The sequence below is a fragment of the Triticum dicoccoides genome, chromosome 4A, assembly GCF_002162155.2.
Source record: "Triticum dicoccoides isolate Atlit2015 ecotype Zavitan chromosome 4A, WEW_v2.0, whole genome shotgun sequence".
Classification (NCBI taxonomy): Eukaryota; Viridiplantae; Streptophyta; class Magnoliopsida; order Poales; family Poaceae; genus Triticum; species Triticum dicoccoides.
Window position 1 is genome coordinate 611906769 of NC_041386.1, and position 10370 is coordinate 611917138.

A 10370-nucleotide genomic window follows, 5' to 3' on the forward strand; every position below is an offset into this window, starting at 1 on the left:
TCTCTCTCTGCCAATGGCGCGTGTCGGATGCGCGTACCAGTCCCGCAGGCACTTATCTCACCAGGAAACGAGCCAATTAACGGTTGTCACCTCCTGTCCAACAGCCCGCGCCCATTTCTGCCACATTTTCCCGCCACCCGCCCACCCCGTTTCCCGCCACTCGTGGATATAGAAAGGCCAGCACACGTCCCAGCTCATCTCCCGGCCGCCAACAGCTCCACTTTCTTCTCCACTTCCCTCCTTGTCCTCACCATGCCGCTTCACCCAAGGCCGGACTGGCTGCCACTCACGGAGAAGACACAACAGCTGGACGAGGAGGACGTGCAGGAGACCACCCTCATCGCGGAGGAATGTGATCGCCAGGACGGGCTGGACGGTGTCACAGGCCGCCCGCTGCCGCGAAGCGCTGCACGGTTGCGTCCGAGATCGACTCCACCGCTGGTTTCCCGCCGCTCCCTCGCTGCTAGGGCAGTTTGGGATGCCTGCTAGGCCGCCACCTCCGCCATAGGCGTCGAGGAGGCCGCGGCAGAGAGGGAGTGCACCTTCTGGGCCAACTTCAAGGTGGCGCCAGCGGCAGTATAGGAGATGGACGCAGAGAAGGAGCATGCCATCTGGGACCATCCCCCCGCTGGCCAAGCCACCCCTGGCCTCAACGATGGTGCCTGGCCAAAATGGGATGAAGGCACTCCCGCCCAATTTTGCACGGCCAGGGAATGGCCGCGTCTGTCCCCATCAAGCCCAACTTCACATATTAGTTTTGTCTCAAATCAAATCTTGTGAAGTTTGACCGAGTTAAAAGAAAAAAATATTCAAAAAATTTACCAAGATTCACAATAACAAATCAATATCACTAGATCCATCATTGAATATATTTTTGTATTGTATTTATTTAGTATAGTAGATATTGATATTTTTTATATAAATGTGGTCCAATATGACAATGTTTTTTTCTTGCATGGAAATATTAGTGTTTGACTTAAGACAAAAGTAAGATGCGAAGTATTTTGAAACGTACTATGGTATATGAGCCAAGAGGTCTCAAGCTCAACTCCCGGCCAACGCAGTATTTATTATTTAATAGAGTATTTACAGCGTACATCAATCTGACATTTAAGGCCTGACGGAACCTCGACATGATGGGGACTCCCAAAAGTCCAAACTGATTAAAAAGGGCAGGCAGTATATTTCAACACAAACATCAAGAGAACAATGAAGTCGTTACATTCAGCATACCGGTAGTTCAAACAATTCATATAGCTTTGAGAACTCTTGCTTCAATGGGATGTGAACACTATTTTGTGTGTCCTGAAGATTTTCCACCCCTACAAAATGGATTCTGTTAGAACAGTGCATTATTCGCACCAAAAACAGAGCTGTTAATTATAGTTACAGTGGTATACCTTGTTCCTGCCATGTGTTGTCAACTGATATTTGATGAGAACTAGATGTCGTACTAATTTCAGGCAATACTGAGACATTGTCTTCGCCAGCTAAAGCATTTGCAGATGAATCCAAGATTCCAGCAATTTTTCTACGTTTCGTACTAGCTTCAGCAGCCTCGTCTGCATGAATTTTCCATTCTTCCATGCTTTGTCTCTTTCTACAGTTGCTTTGTGCCAGCTTAGTTATATACTGCCAACGAGGAGACTTCCGATCTAGCAAATTTACCCAGAACTTTGGGAGATCACTATCAGGTGCAGAGATCCCCTCCCTCTCACCTACTACAACACTATCTCTAGAATAAAGAGGTCCACTCAGATGAGCTTGTGATACGGCTGCATTGCTCGTCTTAGTGCTGGTATCATCTTCAGTGGATAACTTCGTTGAGAACTCTGAAAGTACTTTATCCATGAATATGCATCGTTTTCTAGCCTTTCAAGTCTACTGAAGAGAAATGATGCACCCCAACTAAGCATACAATGGCTCAGGATAGGCATTATATTCTGGACACTGGTATCAAGAGTATGATCATGCTTTGCAAGTATAAGAGCCTTTTCCTCCACTGTACAAGACGAATACAAACGAAAAATGGGCACACATTCAGATTGTGACTCTATGCTGATCTTCTGGAGGGCTCTCAAGTCATTTGTGGGATTCCAATCACTAGAATATATGATGATGACATCAACTGATGACAGTTTAATGCTTGGGACACATGCACGACTATCAATCAAGAAAATAAACCGGCCCTTAGTCGTGTCATTGAACATACTCATTGCACCCTGTTTCTTTGGTACAGAGAAACCATGCTCCACGCGCTCATATGACTCAAGACCAAAGCTTTCACAGAGAAAATCACCCAGAATATCACCCATTGGAATGCCAGCCCCATCACAAGACTGCACATAGAAGAAAGTACCATCATATTGCACTGATAAGCTTGGGAAACCTTTCCAAAAGATCATGATATTTAATTCTAACAATGATGAATCAGAAACTACCCAAACAAGAACTTAATAAGGGATATATATGCCAGCAATTAAAAAGTACACATGGTGCATGAAAAGTAACATATTTAGATTTTGAAATAAGGTACCCACATGTTTTCTTTTAACCGATGCCAAGATGTTACAACATGTGCTTGCAAAATGTTGTTTCTAAAGTGAACCATATGTGCATTGTACCAAAAAAACATAAATTTAGAACAAGTGCAGATGTGTCAGCTTTCTGCAGGAGCAACCATGAATTCATATAGACACCATGGGGGGTGGGGGGGGGGGTGTTCAGGTAAAAACACAAAACTGAGAAAGACTCTGACAGTCTGACTATGAGGGAGCAACCCTGAGCAGGGTTAGAGATGCCTCCTTAAATCTAAAGGATTGAACATGGACTTCTTTCAGGATGAGCAATAATCTAATAGGGGCTACTTTGCCAAAAATCCGTGTGTTCCTTTGTTTCCAGATATAAGCCAACAGGCCATGACGAAGATGCCTAAGAATCTATTTCCCGAGAAACCAGCAGTATGATGGTGCAGCATGTCTTCGATACCATTTCTCTGCCGGTCTGCCCCACTGAATGCCAAGCTTGTTACAACAATTGACATTAAAGGGGCAAAAGAAGGAAAGATGGATGCTGGTTTTCTACTGCCCGTTGCTGCAAAGGACACAAGAGTTACCATTGGAGATAGTGAAATGCCGCGCAAGAATTTCTTTGGTGTTTAAATGATCAAACTAAATCAATGTCTAGAAACTCCATGCTGCGGAATTCTTATGTGCATAACTGTACTAAAGTGAAACATCACCAGTCTTTCTGCAACTCTTGATTCTGCGACTGAGGGAAGTGATACCCAGATGTTATTACTAACAATTTGACAAAATGTACCAAAGAGCAAAGACAGCTTGAAACTTTTCCTCATATGAGAAGTTGAAAACCCTTGTGCATAACATTAACAAATAATTAAAAGAAATCGGTTGCCGGAAATAAATAATGCATGCTTTGAGGAAGTACAAAACATTAATACTTGCCAACTCTTTAGATACAAGTACTAGTAATGAATCACACGTAACAGGCATTACTACATTAATTGGGACAAAGTTAAATAATGGAAGTAAGAGATTATTTGAGGCATGGTACCACAAAACGCTTACCTGGGAAAGGATAAGAACTCTCTGCCTTTTTTCCTTGATTAATCGGAGCATTTTCTCAAGAAGCAGTAGCTTGCCACTTGCACGAACTTCAATATCCAGGATATCAGTTACTGGGTGGCCCTTGGGAAGTGAGTCTAGCAGCGTTTCATCTACTAGATAAGGGTGGTCGCAGCACTGTTGCATGATAAGATCAGTAAAGACAGTTAGCTATGCACAATGAGTACCATTGCAGATTCCGTCTAACTCCCTACTGTGAAAAAAGGGTACCATGCATGCTCAGAAATTTTAACAGCTAACCTTCCGGAGGGATACAAGAATGTTGCGAAGAGCACCAACACTGTCAGTTTTTTCATTTGATTGAAGCGCTAGTGAGTTTGAAAGCAAGGTATAACAGTACATTTCTAGTTGCACTCGTGAAAGGCGAGCAGGAACCCAGTACTCCACAAATTTTGACGAGTCCACTTTCTGGGCCATTGCAACATGAGGTGTGAACTCTGAACAGTTATCAGCTGGCTCTCTAGCGTCCACTGCAGGACTGCTTTCAGCCACCATATTCTGTGAGCATAGATCAGCAGTCATATGTGCCTGTACAAGAACTGATAATGTAACCAACTCCTTTGATACAGATGGTAGGATGATAAGAAAAGCAGCATTGCAAATAACAAGCCACCATATTGAGGCAACAAGGATGTTACAGAAAAATCAAGCATATGAGTTGCTAAAAGGAAACTATACAGGGTATCCTGTCAGGTGGACACTGCGTCCTGCATAGGTTGTAATGAAGCTCAAGACGTTATATGAGATAATTCAGGTGCAAATAAAGAACATTTTGATGTATTACTGGAATATGTGTTTAGTTATTTACTTCTATTTTGCTACTCGAGAGTTACGAGATATAAAGGATGAAGGAAAATAACAATGACACTTACAGTAATGCTTTGTAATAATGTAAGGTCAAGAACTGTAATAATGTAAGCACAAGAGGTGATATGTGATCTAGTAGCAACAAAAGAACATATTACTCTGTTACCAGAATATGTTATTTAATTCTATTTTGCTACTCCAGGGTTAAGACCTATCATGGATGAAGGCAGAGGGGACTGGTACTTACAGCAACACCATGATTTCATAAAGAGTAGAATCAAAGAAACAACAACTCAAGAATAGAAGATGGTTGAGCAAACCTCCGAAATGGGAGCAGATTTTTCAACATCAGTTTTCGACCCATCTGTCTCCAGTATCAACTCAGGAGCTTCACACCGACCAGAAGTACAGCCTTCACAAAATTCATTGACGACTTGACTTAAATGTGCCTGGTTATCTTCTTCGTGCGCGCCACTTTCTTCAAACCTCAAAACAGAGCCATTGTCTTCCACAGTTAGCCTTTTATGCTGCTTCAGTGGCCTGGTACCGCTCTCAGAAGCATCATGCTTATTCTTGGTTGACTTACGTTCATCAATTTTCCTTTTCACGGTTTTGCCGAGAGCAGCCACTTGACCAGGAGAAACTCCAGTTGAATCATTTGAAGCAGCAGAAGCTGAAATGGTACTTTTCTTTACTCTGTCAGACGTTTTGGGGGAACTAGGCTTCCTCGTCGACCCTTTTAGCTTCATTGCTGACGATTTCAGGGAATCAGGTGTGCTGGGGTTGCTCCTGCCCCTCATAGATGTCTGCGAAACCGGTGTAGCTGCAGAACTGGTGGTGGTCATCACAATGGGATCCTTTCCTTTTGTTTCTCGATTCAGCATCCTCAGGTTTGGCTTCGGCTCATCGCCTGTTTCACGCACAGACGAGGTGGAGGTCGTTGCGGACTTGGGGTGCTTTGCATTGGTGGCGGCGCTGCCTTCCCTTGCACTGGTGTTGGTGTCCCCTGCTCCCTCATTGTTCGCCCCTCCTGACCGGGTATTGGCCATCAGCTTCAGTAGAATCAGTCAACGCATTAGGCAGGACACCTAGAATAACGCAATTTCGATCAGAAGCAAAGGGGGGTCGGGAATTTGGCAGCCCAGAGGTACGGGGGCATGTGCATCACAAAAGTTGGGGTTTTTCTCTTTTTTTACCTCGCAGTCGAACTGCTAGGGAGTCGTTCGCCGTGGTCGAGCCGGCGGGCACAGCGAGGCTGAGCGAAAGAAGAGAGACGGCGAAGGCGGTGCCGGGGTAGAGCTCCTGCGGCGGGCCGTCGTCTTGGTCGAGCTCCTGCGGCGGCTGGCCGGTCACTGTGGTCGAGGTAGATGGGGGTGGCCGCGGAGCGGAGGAGAGGAAGCCGGCGCGACGGAGGTGGATGATGGGGTGGAGGCGGCCGACGGCGGTCTTGCGGCGGCCCGCCGGCGGCAATGTGCGAGCGCGCCGGTGGCCAGCTGCTGGACGGCGGACGAGAAACCTAGAAATGGGGAATGTCGCGGGGTCGGGGATTGGGGAACCGATTGGATTTTTACAGTGGCAAACAGGAGTAATTTGTCACAACTCTGAAGTTTTTTTTTTATAAGGAAGCCGTATTCCACTGATACGTGCCACGGGAGCCAGTTCTTTTATTATAACACAAATAAAAGGGCAGGGGAAATCTTAATGCAAATGAAATAACCAAAAGAAGATTACCTAAGACATAAGATTTCAGAACATTAGGGTGAAATCTAATAATTATCTACTAGATGACATGATGTAAGCAAATAGATTAAATCCAATTTAAACATCCGCAATTAATCCCATATTGTTTTTACAGATTTAATGGTTGTTTAACACTCTCTCTCTCGCTCCCTCCATCTCTCTCTGCGAGCCAGACATGCACCCTCTCATTCCGTCACATGGGAATGGCCGGGGCGGGTTTTAGGCCGGGCTTGACAAAGCCCAAAGTGAAAATCCCAAAGTTGAGCCCGACCAAAGCCCCAAAACATGTGCTTTCTCAAGCCTGAGCCCTACCCGAATGCAAGCCTGAAGGCCCAACCCGCATGCAGATTTCCAGTCTACGCACGTGTAAGCTCGGTCCTAAGCCTGAAAGCCCGGTTTGAAAAGGTGAGAAACGGAAGCCCGTGCCCGGGCCGAATATTTTCTTAGGCTGTAAAATGAAGCCCGAGCCATGCCTGAAGAGGCAAGCCTGGCCGGCTTGGCCAAGGTTTTTCGGGCTGGACTACCAATGAAAACGTTTAGGTGTTGCCATTTATCAGCCTCTCAATCCAGTGCAGTGAGTTCTATGCACGGTTGACCATAATAGCAAATGAACTGAATAGTTCCTAGAAAATGGGGTTGTTCCTCCAATCGAGAATTTTGCAATTGCCTACATAGATGATTGGTCATGTTTGTTGCCAATTTGGTACCAAGAGAGGGAACAACAAATATATAATACATGTGCAAGTTAAGTTCCAAATGAGTCATACAAATTGTTGCATTGAAGATGTGTCACTTTATGATGCTTGGATCCAATAGTCTAGTCTAGTGTGTCGGGCATTTATTGATTAGAGCATCTATAGTTCGACGCCCCAAACCCGCCTCAAACGCCCGGGCGGATGGCCCGGTCACTGATCAGTCACAAAAATCCGACCCATATGGGCTCCTTAAACGGGCCTCAAACGCCCGGGATGACCGGCACCTCTCATATCCAACCCAAAAATAGGGCGGATATGGGGGCGTCCGGGAGCGTCCGTCACGTCGGACCCGACAACCCGGCCCCATCGCAAATTGCACCAAATCCACCAAACCTTTCCTCCCCCTCCTCCTCCAGTCGCCCTCCTACCTTTCCCGCGCCTGAGCCCTCGCTGTATGCCACCCTTGCTCCCCATCCTCACCACGGGTCTCGATCTGCCGTCCTAGATGTCATGCTCATACATATGTTGTTTGCTAGATGGCGAGGGCGACCACTTTGTATCACGAGATGGAGAAGAAGGTGTTTGCTTTTAGCCATTGTTTGATCTTATTGATTGGAGTGTCAAAGTGGACACAGCTTGTGGCTGATGTCAAGGCCGACAAGAGGAGGAATGATGGCTCAAGCCCCCACCAATCAATCGGGTTGGACGATGGAGAGGACGATGTTGTCGTCGAGAATGGAAAAGCCACCGTGCCAAAGGATAACCGACAAGTCATGGGAAACAAGTGGGAGAATATTGAGTTGGAGAAGCAAAAGGCGGCGATCAAATGGGAACTCGAGAAGGCCAAGACATTTGGAGAGATTGAGCTTGAGAAGTAAATGTTGCAACTCGCACAGGACGCAGAGGATGTGAAGATCATGTTGGCGGACGAAACCCTCTTTGATGAGCATGCAAAGAAGTGGCTTGCGGATAAGAAGAAGGAGATCAACAAGCATAGGGTGTACGAGGCGGCGAGGGCGGTAGCGGCAGCGAAGCATGCGACAAGGATGTAGGCGGAGCAGGAGGAGCATGACACAAGCATGGCCTCGAAGCAGGCAGCATGGATAGCGTCCGGCCAGTGATCCGACAAGCGAGCCATCCGTCACGCTAGAACATGGATTTCATTTTGGCATGTCCGGTTTGTTGAACTATGATTTGCTTTGCTTTAGTTTCGGATTGTTGAATTCAAACAATTTGTGTCGTATGATCGACGTGCATGGATTGTATGGATTTGAGGATCCGAATTTGAGGTATGTGGATGTGCGGCGCAAGATATCAAGGGTCGGACGCTCTCGCGGCCGTATAGGGGGCGAATTTGCCAAGTCCGATTGTAGATGCTCTTATAGGGAGTTAATGGAAGGTGGAGAACTGGAGACAGCAGCAACCATGTGGAGTAAGCCAAATGTTCTTGATAGTGTCAAAAGGCGGTGTAGATCCAACTAAATTTTAAAACTTTGACTTATATTAGGACAAAAGATAGAAGTGCACTTGTTCCGGACGGAGGGAGTACTGGCTACTGATGCTAGGGTAGCATCCCCATGTGTATGTATGAATATTCTTGATTGATAGTGTCGGTTTTGGGTAGATATAAATGAGCTAAAATATAGCAATACTTGCACATTATCGAATTTCTTGTAGATTGCTGCATACTTGCACAACAAGCAATTGGGATGTACTACTAATATCGAAGGAGGCCAAATGATGGATGTCTACACAGGAACTCAAATGGTCAAAAGCCCACCCACCATCCAGGGTATAGACCAAGGAAGCTGCTATTGGACTGCTCGCTCAATGCCGCTTATTACTGGGATCTTCTCTCCACACCAAACGTGATAAAGCTTTGCTCTTGGCTTGCTTCAGAAACCTTGATGATCCAGTACTCTGCATCTACTCCCTCTGTTCATAAATACTCCTATTTAGAAACGGAGGTAGTAGTAAACTGACTGGAAAGATACTAACTGCCTGTACAAAAGGCTATCTAGCTAGGTCTAGGATCAGTCAAATTCAAATAGTTGACTGCAAATTATGGAGTAACAATTTGTTTTTTGAATGAACTTCTTACTGGAGGAGACAGAGTCTTCAACTTGCGTGAAGTAAAGTATATATAGTTTCCTGCTAACCTTCTCTGCTTTCAAGACTACGAGCTTCTGATCTGCAAACGCACAACAAGTTGTCTAGTTAGGCCATTTCCTCCTGTGAGAAAGAACCTGAATGTTGTGGAGTAACTGTTGCAAAAATACACTCACAGAACTGATAGAAAAAAATGTAAGAACCTGTGAGAAAGAACCTGAATGCCGTACCTCTTATTAACACGAGATGAACCAAGTTCTATGGTGGCTACATGACTCCGCAAACTTGAGAGTACTCATTGTTTCACCAAAAGCACCGCCCTCATGATTCACAAGCACACACACAAAGAACAACAAATGGATGGCAATGTTGGCATTCTTGACGAAACAAAGCCATAAATCTTGAGAGATTTTGTGTACACCTGAGACATGTTGCAGCACTTGCGTTAGCTTACTATTTCGGTATGGAACGTGTGACACTTCTAGGCTAGTGCAGATGATGATTTGTTCAGTCAGCCAGTCTTTCTCACAATGTCAGCCAAAGAAACGAACCCAGCAACGGCGGTCCTGGATAGCAAGGAGCTCTCGCCAAAGCCCTTCTTGACGTTGACGGGGAGGTAGCTCCGGGCGGCGGCGGCAAATCCTTGGGTCACCTGCCTCCATGTTCGGTCCGTCGTTGGCCGGTGTTGGCGGAGGGCAAGTGCGCGGCATCAGTGGATGTCGACCTCCATTGCTGTTAGCAGGATGGGAGAGGGAGTGGCGGCTTCCAGATCACTTGCGTGAGGTTTCCGGTTCGAGGAGAAAAATCGAGGCAGGCAGGAGGTGGACGAAGCGAAACGGTTTCTAAGGGGAGAGGAAACGATATTCTTTTTTTAGGTTGTACCAATTTCTATCCATTTCCGCAACAAAATAATTTTGAACGGAGAGAATAGTATAAAGTTGAAAATTACAATACATGGATCACTTTAAACAGCACTAGAGAGGACAATCGTATTGGCACATAAGAAAAAACACCCGGTATAAAAGAATTTTATGGGTACAACTTTGAGGGAGTTGACCCCTGAACGCCTGACCAAATCGTCATCGTCCACCATCCACCAGCCACGGTGTTGATGTCATCATCGGAAGAGAAAATAGACACCATGCATCGATAAACCGTCAAAGCACCATTAATATTGCATCACTGCTTTGTGAGCCGTAGAAAGCGCCACCATGGACGGCGAAGCGCATATCAATGTGGCGCATTGGTCGGGGTTCAACCCTATGCTTCTTGGGTCTCAGATCCGCCGTCTGCAGTTGATGAATACCATCGGATCCGCCTGCCTGCAGACCATAACCCAATGCTAAATCAACAACCACAATGAAAGAAACTGCCG

The 10370-nt window shown here is 45.9% G+C and overlaps 1 pseudogene; it reads right to left on the reverse strand.

Moving 5' to 3' along the window:
* Positions 1-5986, reverse strand: part of LOC119287325 — a 12345-nt pseudogene extending 6359 nt beyond the window's left edge.
* Positions 5987-10370: the final 4384 nt, after the last annotated feature.